Source organism: Falco naumanni, chromosome 8, assembly GCF_017639655.2.
Source record: "Falco naumanni isolate bFalNau1 chromosome 8, bFalNau1.pat, whole genome shotgun sequence".
Lineage (NCBI taxonomy): Eukaryota > Metazoa > Chordata > Aves > Falconiformes > Falconidae > Falco > Falco naumanni.
The window spans coordinates 53,937,349-53,954,287 of record NC_054061.1 but is presented as its reverse complement, the minus strand read 5'-3'; the positions used below and the strand labels follow the sequence as shown (position 1 = coordinate 53,954,287).

The 16,939-nt window shown below is 42.5% G+C and overlaps 1 protein-coding gene across 34 annotated transcripts in view; it reads right to left on the bottom strand.

The window, feature by feature from the left end:
* Positions 1-16,939, bottom strand: part of MAP2 (microtubule associated protein 2) — a 235,905-nt gene that overhangs the window by 175,953 nt on the left and 43,013 nt on the right. For 33 of the 34 annotated variants that reach the window (XM_040603928.1, XM_040603949.1, XM_040603951.1 and 30 more), the window contains exon 2: positions 11,384-11,439. The exons of the other annotated variant lie outside the window; for it this stretch is intronic. The gene's annotated coding sequence lies outside the window, so the exon portion shown is untranslated. The remainder of the gene's footprint in view (positions 1-11,383; positions 11,440-16,939) is intronic. 34 annotated transcript variants of the gene reach the window in all.

The window sequence follows — 16,939 nt, the reverse complement described above, 5'->3', positions numbered from 1 at the left end:
CCCAGTATGTGCCATGAAAGCTCAGGAGAAATCCACAGGTCATAATCACGTTTGATAAGGGAAATCTATCTTCCAGCAGCTAGCCAACAGAAAAGAGGATCTAAAACTTACTTCTACTAAAAGGCAATTTAAAGTTCTAGATGTTTAAGACACCAAGTCTTCCTTTACTCCACACCAGCATAATTCCCACATACACCAAGACAGGCTTGTACAAAAGGTGAGGCTGACCGCAGTGTCTCTCTCTACTGAAGAGCCTTTAGAACAGTTTGGCACCCTGCCCATCGGGAGGCAGGTAAGAGGCTCTTCCCAGATCCTTGTAAAGCTCACGTTTGCTGGACTCCTCCTCACCTCAAAGGGCAAGTCTTCTTTACTCTTACATGATACATGGCTACAGAGACACTACAAGGTACTGTAAAAAAAAAAATCAAACTGTTAAAAAGAAGGTTGTGACAAAGTCCTGAAGTTTTTTGCTGATTCGTTACATGCAGGCTGTACTGTACTAACTTTATCATGACAAATTCTCTACAAATTCAAACAAGCATATAAGGAACAGCCAGTCACTGTCAGTCCCGTTCTCCTTGTCAAGGACAACAGCAGAATACGTCACCTCTGGAATCACATCTACAAGGCGCTCTGGCACTGCCCCTGTCCCGTCTTACAGCATGGCTCATTTACCTGGCTCTGAGCACTGACCTTATGGTCATTTTTATTTCCTAGCTGCTGCACTCCCTGCAGCTTACACTATCCCCAATCTAACCTCATGATGGTAAATAGTCACAGCTTGTGCTCTGCACTCAGGCAAAATTTTCATCTGCACTGCTTGATTTGGCATAGTTTTCCTGTATTTTGTTATTCCTGCCTGAATAAGCTACTTCCACACCTCTGCATGACTTTTTTTTTTTTATTTTATTCCTTAAAGTTCTTATCTCTGTTTAATGTCTTCCACCCCACCTCCTTCAGCACCTGGGAAGCCTATGGACAACTCAGCAGCTAACCTATTATAGATAAGGGTATCCCTGCTATTTACCAATTTGTTTCAAAGCAGAACACTATAAGAATCTCTGGTCTGCCCCAAGGAGCAGAAGAAAGGTCATGCCTTCTACTGTTTTCTTGCTGATAATCCAAGCAATCTTTCCTGTTCAATTTGCAATCAGCACTCAAAAGTCCTGCAGTTTAAAAGCATGACCTAGCACAACACAGCACAACTGCATTACGTAAGACTGAGATGAGAGACAGGCAATCGTAGGGGCTCTGTGGAGAGGCACAGTGCCCCATAAAACATGCAGACTGCCCTCTGCAGCAGGGCATGCACATGGGGGCAAGCACAGTACCCATCTCCCAACAACTCACCAGAACACCCATCCACTGGTCACCAGTAGAGAAGAGGGTCTGTACCATACTTTTTAATCAAGTGGAGATCAGAAAACACCTTCAGAGGAGGGCAAAATTCAAACAGAAGAATCAAAGACAGTTTTAAATCGCAGTGGTGAATGTGACAGCTCCCATGCAAAGAGTCTACCGGCATATGTATTGAGACACACAGAGTTCATGTAACCCTACAAAACTAGGCAGCATATTAGCAGAAGAAATCAATTGGAGCTGAAGAAAGTAGCCTTTGAAGAAATGCAAGCACTGACATTTTAAAGGCTGCTTCTCAGGAACACGGATTTATTTCACAGTTAAAATACTTTGTTCAATCTGCCTTGAGAACAGGCCAGGAGCAATCCAACTAGATCAGGTCCCAAGCCCTTCCATTAGCACAGCAGCATCACCTTTGCTTATCCCCTCCTCAAAGGGGTCTATTTTCAGACTCCTAAGGTAGATCACAGCCTCCCGAGATCTGTTGCTCTTGTGAAAGTTGGTATGAAAAACACACTCTGGTCTAAAATCTCCTGAGAATCTCTTAGTGACATCTGCACCTGCAAATGCAAGACTGAGAATTTCACCCTGCTTTGCCACATCTTCTGAGTCCACACCTGGCACTGCCGAACCTACCTGAATCCCAACTTCCAACTGCTGTATAAAGCTAATTAGGAAGCTAATACTGCTTCCTGATTGAGGCAGACACAGCTTAACAGAGGCAAGGCAGTGTCTACTCTGCACCATTACAGAGAAGGACACACCGTTCACCCCTTAGCCTTACAGCAAGGCTTCAGCTATGCTGACTTGGCTGCAGGGCTGTCACATTGCCCTCTCTGGTATAAAGGTCTGCAAAATGCCACCCCCTGCTCTGGCTCCAAAGGCTCCACAGGGCTCTGTGCAAGGGGGAAACACAGGATTTGCAGACAGGCGAGCAGTATTTCCAGACCTGTAGGGCTAATCTTGGGCTTTCCTGCTCAAAGACTATAAATAAACCTTTAAAACAGAAAAATACTATACCGCTGTTTTAAAACTTCTGGACCAGCTGTCACTCTACTTATAGACTAAATGTCCCTCTCTCTCTTTTTTTTTTTTTTTTCCCTTGCAAGAGCAAGTTTTATCCACAAAGTCATGCACCTTAAAAATGCCCTGAACCCGCAAATCACAGTTGCTGTGCCTGGGCACATGATTCATAACCACAATAAAGTTGTCTGAGGCTTACCTACTCTCTTCTGCACTGACACTAATTCTGAAGATTAAAAATGAGATGCAGATTGCTTCTTCTGCAAATATACTCTGTGACCTTCATGGAAGCTAGGTAACCTTCGTTCTTTACCTGCAAAATACCCACCATACAGGCGAGTTACTATCCCCCTTGGCATCTCCCACACCTCTCTTCTCTCCCTAACAAAGCCAAAGCACAGCAAAATACAAACCCCATTCACACTCGGAGAAGAGCTCCAAGATCCCACAACTTTGTAATGTCAGTATCACCACACATAGGCTGGAGAAAGAGTAGCTTCTGGAAACACCATACACACATCTGAGTATGCCTGAAGAGATTACGGTTTAAAAAAAAGACTGCATTAACTACATCAGTGGCCAGTGTCTGTGATCTGTCAAATGAATACTGCTCCCAAAAATGAGTGCTTGCATCTTCAAAATGCATCTTTTTGATTGGGAAGACAGGAGATACTCCCACACAGGAGAGCAGCATCCCTGTGCAGTCAGGGCTTTCACTCTTCCCACAGCTGTAAGGCCTTGCTGAGGAAGGGTGGGTGAAGTCAGCACAAAGGAAACAGACATCCTCTTCATAACTTCTGTCTAAAAAAATATCAGCTTGTCCCTACCTCAAATGCAGTTATCTAGCATGCAGCTTGTCCAGGCAACCTGCGGGGTCCAAACGGTGCACCCCCTGTGAAACCCACCGGTCTCCAACCAGGCGGCCTTTCTATGTACTGCTCAGCTGGATTTGAACCTTCTTGCCCCAGCAAACAGGCTGCAAGGCCCACCCAGCTTTAAACCTGCTGCCTTCACTGCAATCGTGTGATACAGAAGAGTTCGAATCCGGGGGTCTGAACAGTCATGCCCTCCCCCCAGCAGCAGCAGCTGGGTCTGTGGGACTCCCCATTTGCTTTCAGTTGCTCTCTGGCCTTTCGACAGAGGAACGAGGAATGATAAAAGCACTTGGGCAGCGAGAGTTCATCCATCAGGTCCTAGCGCTGGGCTGGGCAGGACAACCGGCAAGCAGCTTCTGTTCACACGTTTGTTTTTACCATCTTCCTAACTGGAGGTTTTTTATTCATTACAGTAGCGAAGAAAATGCAGAGCTGCTTCAGCTGAGGTGCAGCAGAACGTTCTTTTCTTTTAACTTCCCCCCCCCCCCCCCCCCCCCCCCCCCCCGCCCAGATAATTGCAGTTACCCCAGATAACACGGTGAAAGCAGTAACATTTCCCTGCAGGACAAATAGGCTACAGGATTTCTCCAAACTGCAAATTATTTCATTATTTGTTAATTACCAGTGTTGCAGAAACAGACCAAACACTTGAAAGTCTTCAGCTTTAGATTTTGTTTTCAAATATTCTTTACATGAAAGATGCTCTCCCTGTACTGCATTTGTGAAAACAGAATCACTTTTGTCTATTTGTGGAGAGACCAGAAAATTAATTTTAAAAGGGAGCGAACTGCCCACAATGGGTAGAAATAAACAAGCCGAATTCCTGCACTACAGTACTTCTGTGAGACTTGCTTCTTCCGTCTTACACAGTGAGAGATGAACACTGAAAGCAATTTTACATCTTGTTCTGTCAGCACATGAGATACCTAATAAATCCCAAGATGCAGAAAACACCCAGAAGGCTTTTTTTCTGTTTCTTTTGGCTGTATAATTACAGGCAGTAGTTACAACACTCGCGCTACCTCCTCCTCTTACCCTTGCAGAAATAATAGACAAACAATGTGAAAAACATAAAAGATACCAGAGGAAAACCTAATTGCAATGTTTTGCGTAAATACAGGACATCTTTCAGGTGTCTGCCTGGTTTCTACAGGATCCGGTGCTATTCTTCCCAGAATGGCTTGATCCAAGTAATTCATTTTCTTAAATGCTTTATTTGCATAAGACTGTAAGGCACCTGAACACAGGCAAAAAGCAGCCCAAGCAGCAGGTGCTTCACTGATCTCAGGCCTCAGTGCTGATTAACACCATCAGGGATGCTGATCCTGAGGAATACATAATCGCTGCTCATGGCCTACGACTGTTTTCCCAGCACCAGCACCACCTCCCCTGCCACGCACAAAAGGCGCTTCCTTCTCATCCCCAGACAACACAGCAAAACCAGAGGGTCTGCCATGGGATGGAAACCTGGGGCTGCTGCTGCCCACAGAGCCTGCAGCAGCACTCCAGAGGGCCTGCAAGGGGAAAACAGTGGCACCAGACCCTGCTGGCAAAGTTTCTGATGGATTCAGGAAGGCCAGACTTCACACAGAGGAAGCATTAATCCCATGGAAAGCACGAAGAAATCATGGAGACATGCTCCTGTGTGATGTCTTGCCAAACCTCCGCACTGAAGCAAAGCTGAGGTTCCTCAAAGCTGGGTCCTTGCACCACTACCATAACTGCTAACGTTTTAAGATGGTAGGCATTACACTCCCAGACAATTTGACCAGCCTGACCAGAAAGAAAGCAAGCCCTCCACCACGTGCTCACTATTACCACAACCTCTGAGACCAGCAGTAATGCCAACAGCAACGTCTAGAGAAGAGGTAACTGAAGATGTATGATTTCTCTATCCTAAAAAGTGTCATGGTTTTTGTTCACACAGTAAAACAACCAGATTATTGTAATAGTAAAAAGGCAAATCAGTTCCAGGCAAAAACAGTGGGGTTTCATATGAAAGTTTCAAAGTTAAATACATCCTGCCTTTATACGTTGCTGAGACAAATGATTGAAGCTCATAGAGAAATCAACTGAATTCTACAATCCACCTTTCAAAGTTTGAAAATCAAGAATTTGGTGAATGGCTGTCATTAATTCCATATGCTTCCAAGGTGAGAAGCAATACTATAAGAGATACTGTAATGCCTTTAGATAAGGAGGCACTGCTTACCCCTGCAGCAGTTAAGAGCTGAAAGAAAAATAACCAATTCTTCCTATGACTATAATCTCACTTCTTTCAGGATGTCACCCCTTTCCTTCTTTCCACCCCTTTCCACACGGAAAATCTGACATTTCTCTTTAGGCAGAGCTGCAGTGAGATCCTCCATACTGCCTTATCAGATCAAACAGCTTTAACACTTGTTCTGTTGTTAATGGCACCAGTGGAAAAAAAATTTACAAGTGACTTTATGGGAGAAAGGAAAGACTCTTGACAAATCACCTGTTGAGGGGTAATGGTTCCAGAAATGTGTGAGGACATAAGGAGATAAAAATCTATGAACAGGATATGAGCAGCGACTGTACAAAACAGAAAAGCTTCTATTTCTGACTGCTACACACTGAAATGCTTTCTCCCCACCAAAACCAAAAGATACTCAAGTCATAAAGTCATTACAGCCTCTATGTTCAAAGGCTATAAAGTGAAGTAAATCTTGTAGGCAGAGATAACATCTGCAGCTGGGAGGGAAAAAAAAAAAAAAAAAACCCACCAAACCCAAAACCAACCTACACCAAGAAAAGCTTTCAGGAACAGAAACTTTTATACACATCTTTACCACTGGCCTGCAAACTTGCCTGTTTTTCCTGCTGTATCACATAATCTCATAAAAGATGTTTTCTCTTTCCAAAGAGATTTGTCTTGCTTAATTTAACTTTTCAGGTTAGAATGAAAGGGCCTAACATCTATTCTTTAATACTGTCTCAGAAGACGTCACAGCTGTATTACAAAGAAAGGGCCTGGCTCCTACTCCCATTGAAGTCAAGAGCAAAACTCCCACTCATTGCTAAGGAGAAGGAACTAATCAAAACTGTTATTATCCTCCTGCCTTCCAGCCTCCTGGTATGGCATGCAGGAAGTAACAAGGGATATGCTTTTACCCCGCTGAATTACTAAAATAAGGATTAAAAATATATATATATATATTGTAAGGGCCTACTGGCTGGTCTAGTAATTTATTCCACATAAATGAACTGCATCACAGAGTGTTTGAAGACTGAGCATTAAGTAGAAGCAGATGCTTGCAGTTCTACAATATGTTGTTTCCTTTTAAAAAAAGTTGTGTACCACCTGTTCCTTCCATTTGCTGTTTTTTCTTGAAGACATTGCTGGCAATGGACTTAGTCATTAAAAAACAACCCACGAACACTTACTTGGTTAACTAACTAGCACTCGGGAGCTGCTGGCGTCAATAAGAACAACTTCCTTGGATACTCCCTCAATAAATATTTTTCTGGCCCTGCCTCTGCATTTCACATCTGGTGTTTGGTAGAATATTAACTCAAGGATTTGCTATCACTCAGAAAACTGCTGCTTCTTAAAACTCTGCATCTTTATGCATTATATGGAGTCTCAGACAACAAAAAACAAAGTAGCCCTGAAAAAGAGCACCTATTTCTGTATATTCATAATCTCAGGCTTGGAATTATTTGAGTGAGTGGGATTTGGACATGTAGTCCGTACACCCAGATGGACCTAAAAGAGAACAAAAACAACAAGCCAGTTCTGCTGCTGTGCAATATTGACACGCTTATGCTTACTTCAGTAGAGCCATGCCAATTAGAAATCTGGTTCATCTGACTTAATACTGCAAGTATAGCTGGTTCAGAGTCATATGGGTGCCAGCTGGTTTGCCCTACACTACTGGAGAAAAGATATTACAGCCACAGTATTCATTTACCACCTCCCCCTTCATTTCCTCCCTGGCACAGGACCTATGGCAGACGGGCTTCCCTGGTGCCCATCCGACCCACAGGGTCCCAGGAAGGAAGGTGCCACATCATCACCCTTCTTACTTTTCCACCTACAAACACGGGGAATGTCACACCCATCTGCAACATGTGCTCTCAGTCCACAAGACAGGGCTGGTTTGACGGTCTCCATCCTGAACTGCTGGATGCAGCCCAGGACATGTGTTTTTCTAACTCCAGCATAGTGGCCAGACCACAGCCCTCCTGCCACCCACGGCTCACAACTGACCACCGAGCATGCAAGGCAGTACGCTGCGCATCCCAGCAAAGTGCTGCTGCGGGCAAACACCAGGAGATCTCTAGATGGAGAAACTCTCCCTCTCTGCTTCACACTCTGGAATGCTCCTTACAAGAGTAGCACTTGGAACAACAATACAAGGAGCACTTCCAATCAGCTGGAATTTTTAATTTTTTTTTTTTTTTCTTTTTGTTAAGTTCAAGTTCTCTGTGATTCCAATATGAACAGCCAAGGCTCGGCTCAGTCTAAACAGCTTCTACCTCATGTGACTCTCTGTCTATGGTATTTAGATATGCCTTTAGATTTAAACCAAAGGATGCTGGATGTGATGTCAGTACCTTCAATGAGGAAGCAAGCCTGGCTTACTCTAGTCTTTATTTTAGCACAAAGAGAAGCATATTACACAGGAAATCTGCAACAGAGAAAGGAGTGGGCCTAAAAATAACATCCTTGTTGTTTGGCCATGTGGACTGTCCTCACTCCCCTGTACAACACATGTGGCATTGCCCTTCTCAGAAACCTCTGCTGCGGGAGTTGTTTGCATTGCTGAATCCCTTCACAGTTTTTGTTCCTAGTAGTAGAGTAGGAGAGAGTGGTAACAATGAGTATATGTGAGCAGCTCTGGAAAACAAGTTGAGGTACATAATCTTACATGGGGAATTAGAGAACCAGTACACCCTGGTGGAATGACACTTAGATTTCTCCAAGAAATCGGGTGCCTTATTACAATTATTTGCTATGTTATAGCAGACCACTTTTACAAAATAAATGGTCTGAAAGAGAAGCAATTTTAAAAACAGAAGCAAAAAAGACTCCATAAGTGATGATCACAGTTCTCATATCACTCTTAACAGGACAGAGGTAAATGCTCAGCTAGCTCTGTAGGGCTTGTAAGAACAACAGCTCACTCAGTTTCTTCATACCTCACACTATACAGAGAACAGAGGTGTCCAAATACCAAAAGCTTTTTCTAGATTCAATGGAAAGAGAGAGGTTCTCCAGAAAATGGCTCAACCATACGTGACCTTCACAGTCCTCCTGAGGTGCTAATCTACAGGCTCTGCTCTCTGCAGGACAGCAGGATGAGCACATGTCTTGCAAGCAGAAGCCACACACAAGGGCCTATGTTAAGCTTGGCAATGCAGGTCTTCAGGCTTTTGATAAAATTCTCTCAATTCTTTTTTTTTCATACCACACTGAAAAATGCCATGAATTAGTACAGATCTGGGAACTGTTTCCTACATGCACTTGTGACATGCCTGTGAAATACTCTGATAAAATTTAAAAACATGGTTTTCTTGGTTTTGTTGTTGGGTTGTTGTTTTTTTTGTAATTCTCAGTAAAACACAACCATTATACTTACATTTCTTGTTTTGAGGATTTGTGTTTTCACACTTGCAGGGCAATAAAAATTAGGTAATATTTTGGTTCAATATGTGCCTGAGCTTGCAGAGACAGGCTTGAGACAAGTGGTCTTGCTTTCATTCCTTTGTGCAAGATACAGAACTGCTATGTAATGAGCAAGGAGGAGAGGGAAAGTGCTTTGGGGAAGTCTAGAAAGTGATGCAACAGAGCGAGACCAAGAAACAGGTGAAGAATTTTTCTGTGCCATTACATGGGTTGTGTACAAGGTTAAGAGAGAGTTATAAGGAAGGCTATCAAGAAAAGAAGGGGGAGCTGAACATTTAGTGTGCTGTGAAAAAGTAACATGATCTGAATGTATGTTAGATTCATGTAGGAGAAGAGGAAAAGAGAATGCTATCAGAGAGGAGAACAAGACTAACAAAATTTTAAAAGTTCAGTGTTTATTCAGTCCTGGTCCAGAGCTGCTCCTTCAGATTGTACTCACTGTCCGATCAGCCTACTAAAGTGAGACTTAGGCAACTGATTCATTACAAGACAGTTTTTTGCTCCCCATTTATGCAAGAACACTATTTCTCCACATGATAACCTGTATGCAGATTGAATACAGCTAAAAGTACCCATGTGCTGTGTACTGGGAAAATTAGATTACTGCTCACTTCTAAGAGCAGATAGGAGTTTACCTATCCCTTTCAGCTGACAGCTCACCAGCCTGCACTGGCTTTCCTGATTACACACATTACTGTTTGTGATGAGCTGTTGGTAAGAGGAGACAGCGTATTCAACACCTGCCATAAAGATTTCGGAAGCTCAGACTAGCACCACTGAATTAAAATGCAGAATGAACTCTCCTCAACTTCACTGTTACTTTTTGCAAAAAGCACCACCAAAACAGCTTCGTTGACACTTTAAGCTCAGATCCTCAAATCAGTCCCTCCCATTAGAGTTATTGGACTTGGCCTCATTACAGCTTTGAAAGACACTGCTCTTCCTGACTATTTAACTTTTGGCCTAATGAATCATGTTCAATGACACACAGAGGCTGGCAAGGAGCAGCTAGAAGAAGCATCTTGTACTCAAATCTTGTACTTGAAATCAAAGCTAGACCTTTTCTTGCTGGACAAGGATTAATACCATCAGCAGGACCTTTGGCAGTTTCATTTCAAGTACGTTGACAGCTGCAGGCTTGCTTATAAATTTTCACACCTCACCTGTTTCTCTCACTGCCTTCCACAAACACATGAGACAAGGCTTATGTGACTGTGGCAATTCTTTTTAGCATCCTGAAAATACAAACAGTATGTCTGCACTGCAGCCCATCACAGCTGTAATGCAGTATGTCAGAGCTGATGACAAACACTCCACTCTGAAATACCCAGCAAAGATAATGCTGCTCTGCACCGCAATACTGCTGGTCACTCTCCTGATGTACTCTGGACATGTACTCTAGAAAGATTCGTGCCTTCAGACTTAGGAAAAAACAGCTATGACCTCCAAGAGAGAAACAAGAGGCTGCAGTAAGAGCAGCAATGTTGTGGCCAGAAGAAACTGCCCCCAGCACACAGATGCAGGCAACCATGTCCCAGTTTTTACTCCATTCCCCACTCTAGAAAGAAGACAAGAACCAGCTCCAAAAGAGGAAAAAATAAAACTAACAAACAAAAAACAACCAAAAAAAACCCCAAAACAAACCCCATGACTTCACCATGGCTGTGCAGTGTCACCACATAAACCTGGTGCTTGAAAACTTCAAATAGCTGAGATCAGCATGTTTCTTGGCTCAAGAGGAATGACTTAATAATTGTACTTGCAACAACTACTGGATAAAGTGAAAGTGGTATTTGTCAGTTCTCCATGTTTTTTTTTCTTGAACCCTCCTCCCAACAGATAATGCCAGGGTGCAGTGGGAAATCCAGGGATCAGCATTTCTTTGCATCTGTGCTGCATTGCGAATTTGTGCATTCTGTAAACAATCTCAATAAAACATTTCAATAAGGCAGAGCAACAAACCCTCAGACAAGGTGGACGTGGTGACCGATAGACAAATAATCGGCACATGTTGCAGAGAACATTCTTGGCAACCATGAACCCTAAATCTGAAGCGTGAAAAGAGAAAAATGCCATGTCATAGATTCAGCTTGCAGTACTTGTACTCAGCAGCATCAGCTTTTGGATAGCTCAACTTGTAATGCCAGCAGGATATTTCCTATAGAAAACCAGACACCTGCACAAAAATTTGGCAAAAATCCTAATGTGTTTTTATTTTCACTTAAGTTTCCACCTCTATGCCATCAACACCTTCACTGTACAGCCCAGGAAATGCATGCGTTCTTTGTTTAAAACACGATCCAAATACATAACACACACGCAGACAGGAGGAATCCTGTCAAACTATTTGGTTTTGTTTGAACAAGCCACAGAGATTTATTAGGCAATCCATCCTAATAAAGTCAAAACGTACAGCATTTCCAGCTCTCTGGAATGACTGACACGAGACCAACAAAACCAGAAAACCCACCTTTTGGTGTAGTCCCGTTGTCAGTCACAGGATATTTTAGTTCAGGTTTATACAATCTGAAACAAAATAAAAGCTCTCAATTAGTGGCAGCTATTAAAGGGAAAACACTCTCATTTTATTAAATGAATTACTCATGAATTGCAACATGTGATTAACAAAATACCCCTTTACTCTGCTTTTGGTAACATGTGCGAAGTTATACCAGACTTTCCTTTCTAGTGACTAGAACCTCTCCTGCCATCATAGCTTATGTCCTGTCATATGCACCAGACCACATCCCACCAAAGATCTTGGGCCTTTAGAACGCCTACTCTTATATACAGTGGAAATCCACAGAAAAGCAGATTCTACTGAAACACAGGCTACACTGATGGTTTCACAGAAACAACTAAATTCCTCCTTCCTTTACAGAAAGATCGGCAGGCAGAAGACCTTGCATGTATCTAGATTCACTGGGGATGGTTCTCCAAGAATTACAAAAGACGGTAACAGCAACAACCAAATGTACAAGGAGCCAACAAAAAAGAATGTAGATAATACACTTTATTTACCAAAAGTTTCCTTGTTTCCAGGAATCCCAGTTATATCACACAGTAAAAAAACATGCATTTACAAGCTGTGGACCAGACTGATGTGATCTATGAATCGAAGATCATCTAATAGAGGATCATGAACCACAGAAAAGCTGCAACATGGAAGTGCTGCTGAGCAGTCACAGAGGAGAACTCTCTCTGGTGCTACCGCCATTTATTGTATGACCTTGGGCAGTTCCTCAGCTACTTTGTGCTCTGGTTACTACCATATCATACAATAAGTATAATATCATCGCAACAGCATAAATGAGGATTAATTACTGCTTTGCAAATCCTGGGAAACGCTGGGCAGGGGAGAAGCACCTATAAAGTGCAAAGTGTTGGTATTTACGAATTGCATTGGATTGCCCAAGAAGAAGGGAGAACAGACTTCTCTTCCTAGCTTCAAGCCAACAGCCAAACAGACCGTTTTCCAGTACTACTACCCTTAATCAGCATGTGCTCTACCTGCAGAATTAACTTCTGCCAGAAGTTGTGAGTAACAAAAATCACAGCTGAACAAAGCTATATAAGATATTCACTGCTTGACAAGGGAAGGGTGAGGAGAAGATAAACGCTAGCAAGAATAAAAGCACTTTCTACTTTTAGTCAACTTTGCTATGTCTCACTGTACCCATGAGCATAGGGATAGCCGCTGAAAGCAATGGGAGTCTTGTCTCTGACTTTATCAGACATAGAAATGAAGCGCTTCATTTCACAGAAATCTGGTGAAGGGCAGATTCAGTGGCTTGCCAAAGTTAACATGAGTCATTGGCTGAATCATGAGCAGAAAGAAAGAAGACCCATCCCTACCTCCTTCTTTTAAGCATGGGGCAACTCTCTGAAAGCACAAAAAGATTAAGTCTAAGACTAAGTCGGTAAAAAGACTAAGTCCCCCCAATACCAGAAAATGAGAAGTCAGTTCTTACAATATGCTGGCCAGGCGTGGTACCTATTATCTTCAGTTAATTCCATATGTCTGAGAAGGAAATCAGCTTAAAGCTGGTTAGACTTGCTAAAAGAGATTTGTCTAAAGCCCCACCCCCAGGTGCGGTGTCATGCACCAGAGATCTGGCATTCTTTAAGAAGATGCTACTGTCCAGACACTGTTGATAATGGTCAGCAAAACACAACCACCTAACAACTAATACATAACATTCCCCTCTTGAGTAGAACCCCATTCAGAACCTGCTAATCTCCAAGGAGCTCCCAGTCCATCTCCAAAGCAAGAGATGAGGACAGCCAGTATTGGCAGGATCCCTTTTATAAAGCTTCTGATGAGCATATGATGGACAAGCACACAACCCTGGCACCTCCAGCAAGCAGAACTTCCAGAATCTTTAAGGCCTGGCCCACAATGTTTATTCCTTGGGAGACTCTACATATCCTAGTATCTTGGGTCATGACAAAAGGAAAACAGACTTGTTGCTAGCAATATAATATGGCTGTGAAACATCAATCTGACACCTATTTACTTTTTCTGCTACAGTTACACTCAGTTGACTCTGCTTTAGAAGCCTCAAGATTTTCAAAATCACAGCCCTGGCTCACGGAGCCTGTGGTGAACACCCAGGACCCATTTAGGAAAAGATCACTAATAAATAAAGTACCATGCCTGCTGCTTGACTCAGAGAAAACACAATTTGCACTGATACATGTTGGCATTTTGTCTTCTGAATACTTGTTGGTTAATAAAATCAGGAGCTGTTATTAAAGAACATGCCTATGTTGAATAATTTATCTACCCCTTTCTTGTAACTATAGTGGCATTTGCTAACGCTATCAGCATTTATGTGAAGCCAGTGTTCCCGCAAGGAGTCACACTGACAGATCTGGTTAGCAATGTCCTTCACCAACAGCCTTCCAGTAACATGCATTAGGAAAATACAGCTGTCCAGTAATTCCAATCTTTCAGCCTACACCAGCCTCAAGGAGGGGCACATGCTGTGAAGACAGCTGTACTTACCCGAAATAGCCACTGGCATAGTGGACACATCAAGATGAAACGTACCCAGGGTGTTAGAACATTTCAAAACATGGAGTCGGTTTGGCTAAAAGGAAGAAACTTCAAAAATCTGAAGGCAGGAGATGCATTAGGTAATGGTGATCACGAAGTGACAACACCAACTATTCAAATGGAAGGAATGAGTGCAGCAGACTAAGGACAGTAAGTCTCAAATAAAAAAATAAAAAAATTCAAGCAACCCTGCACAGGTCTGTAGGGCTTCATGGGAGGCTACAAGTGCTGGAGATGGAATAAAGATACAAAGATTAACTTTGCTTTGGCAAAAGAAAGATGGGACATTAAGTAACTACAGTACTGACCAAAACAGAGACACATGTTTAAAGAATATTAAGAAGAGACTCGAGCAAGCAAGCCAGCGGAAACAGATGAAATTAAACTACAATTCCTTTATTATGTAAAAAAAAAAAAAAAAAAAAACAGCACAAAACAAAAAACGCACACACTAAAGGATAAAACCACTGACACTGTGAACTCATGGGAGATGAGGGAAGCCCTAAAGCTCTGCCCAAAGGCAAGCACAGAGCTACCATTAAAAGGAAAGAGGATGATGACCACACAGGGAACTAGAGACCTGTCAGAGTAACTCAGATTGCTGAATCAAATTGTTAATTGATTATAAATACCCAAAAGATGTTTAGATGATCAAAATCAGCAAATCTGCTTCTGTGAAGAGCCAACCAAGATCTATCTAATCTTAATCTGGTCTAATCTAGTTTTCTGTTACAGTATGCATATTTACTGGAAAAGGGACAGCACAGACATACTATACTCTTCAGTGGTTTGAATTGAGTTCTCGGAGGTGTCAGCCTTAGGCTCACTTCTTCACAGTATTTTGTGTGACTAGCCAAAAGAAAGCACTGAACCAGGAGAGTTTACAAGTATTTCCTTAGGTCCAAAATTGATGCCATCAAACTCAGTGCTGTAGCAGTGCTGCTGCAGAGGCAGCAAGAAGAAACGTTTCAGCACACAGCTTCATCCACCAACATCTTAGCTGAAGCCCAGCAGGCTGAGCCCAGATACACGAGTTTGCACAGGAGGAGCTGGCGTGCAAACCCACATTCCTCTCTGCTGTGATGACTCTAAGGTGGAGGCCAGTCACACCCCACAGAAAAGTGAAACGAACAACTGGATATTCAGCTTCCACAGTCAGATTTTCCAGAGCTCTTCTGTCAGATCCATCAACCTAGTACTGTTAACTGCTGTCTGCAACACAGACATGCCTTAACACAGAAGATAATCCTCCAAAGTATAAAGCTAGCAGTTGTTCAACATGTCTGAAAGACTTGCAAAGGAGATTTAAGATAATCTAACTAAATTAGGAACCTACTGAAGCTGTACACCACCTTCACTGGACAGTCAAAAATATCTAGGTAAACAGGACAGGCATATCTCAGGGAACCTGCCTCCACAACCAAGGTCTGCCTCGTATCCCTTGCAATTCTTTCCTTTTGTGGCATTTACCTTTCTTTGATCTGTCCACTGCAAATAATGGACAGTCCAAGATTTTTTGGTTGTTTGCCTGCCTGCATGTGACGAAGTTGAGCAGCAGGAGCTGTATATGTATTCTGAAGGCCTCATCCCTGAAAATACACTAGGCTAATACTCATTTTGAACTGAGTTTCACATTTAAAGCCTATTGCAGCAGCACACTACGAGCAGACTGTGTGAAGGAAGAACAAATTAATCTGTTTCTTTAAAAAGCAAAAAAAATTCGAAGTCCACTTTATCTCTAACTGGAGTAAGACCGTTCCTCATCTGCTATGGTACTTCTGATAGCTTCTGTTACCACATCTCATGAAATGAAAAGTTTAATCAATTCTAAAAACCCCAGAACATTTTAGATTGTTTACATATGAAAAGTGATCTATAAGAGCTGAAGAGGGAGTAATGTAACAGATCTGTGGGGCATCTTCCCTGCTGTGCAAAAAAAGGAGCAGATACACACTCAGTATCGTTAATGGAAGCTGAGAGCCTAGTTTCCCAGGAGCTATATGGAGCACATACCCTTTCACCTTTAATCTCCCAGTTTCAAGAACAGGAATTCACTCCAAAAGTACGTTGTGTGCTCTTGGTACTTCTGCAGTGACAGAACCTCAAAGTTCTGTGTTGTTCTTTTACTGATCCTGTTATCCTTTTGCCATTTTTTAATGCTTAAACACATTTTCAAAGGTGCAACTCAACACACTGCAAGGGTACCAACAGTGCAGAAACAACAACAAAAAATTACTTTCAAGAGCAATCAGTTTTGGTCTAACACTGCTCCCATTCAAGCAAATTCTTTATCCTCTCATGACAAGGCAGTTCTGTTAGCATGAACGTGCAAATTCTGAATTGCTTCCTATTCTCATTCATAGGCAACGTCTTCCTCATAGCAATTCTGATTTACAGGAAGTTTATCTAGGACCTACAAATTAAATTACATTCATTTATTACCTGCTTAGACAATTTTCAATTTATTGGCATCAACACTGTAAGAGATAACACGGTTGGAAGCTTCCTGCAAGGAAAGAATTGCCTGAAACTTTTTTCTTCTTCTGTAAGATTTCACAAAATCGTTGAGGTTGCAAAAAAATCTTTGAGACCACCAAGTTCAAATGTTAATCCAGCACTGCCAAGTCCACCTCTAAACCATGTCCACATCTATGTATTTTTAAAACAACTCCAGGGATGGTGATTCCACCAACTCCCTGGGAAACCTGTTCCAATGCTTTACCACCCTTTCAGTGAAGAATTTTTTCTTAATATCCAATATAAACCTCCCCGGCACAACTCGAGGCTGTTTCCTCTTGTCTCATCACTAGTTACGGGAGAAGAAACCGACCCCCACCTGCTTACAGCCTCCTGTCAGGTTGTTTTAGAGAGTGATTAGGTGTGCCCCCTCAAGTCTCCTCCTCTCCAGACTAAACACCCGCAGTTCCCTCAGCCGCTCCTCATAAGACTTGTGCTCCAGACCCCCAG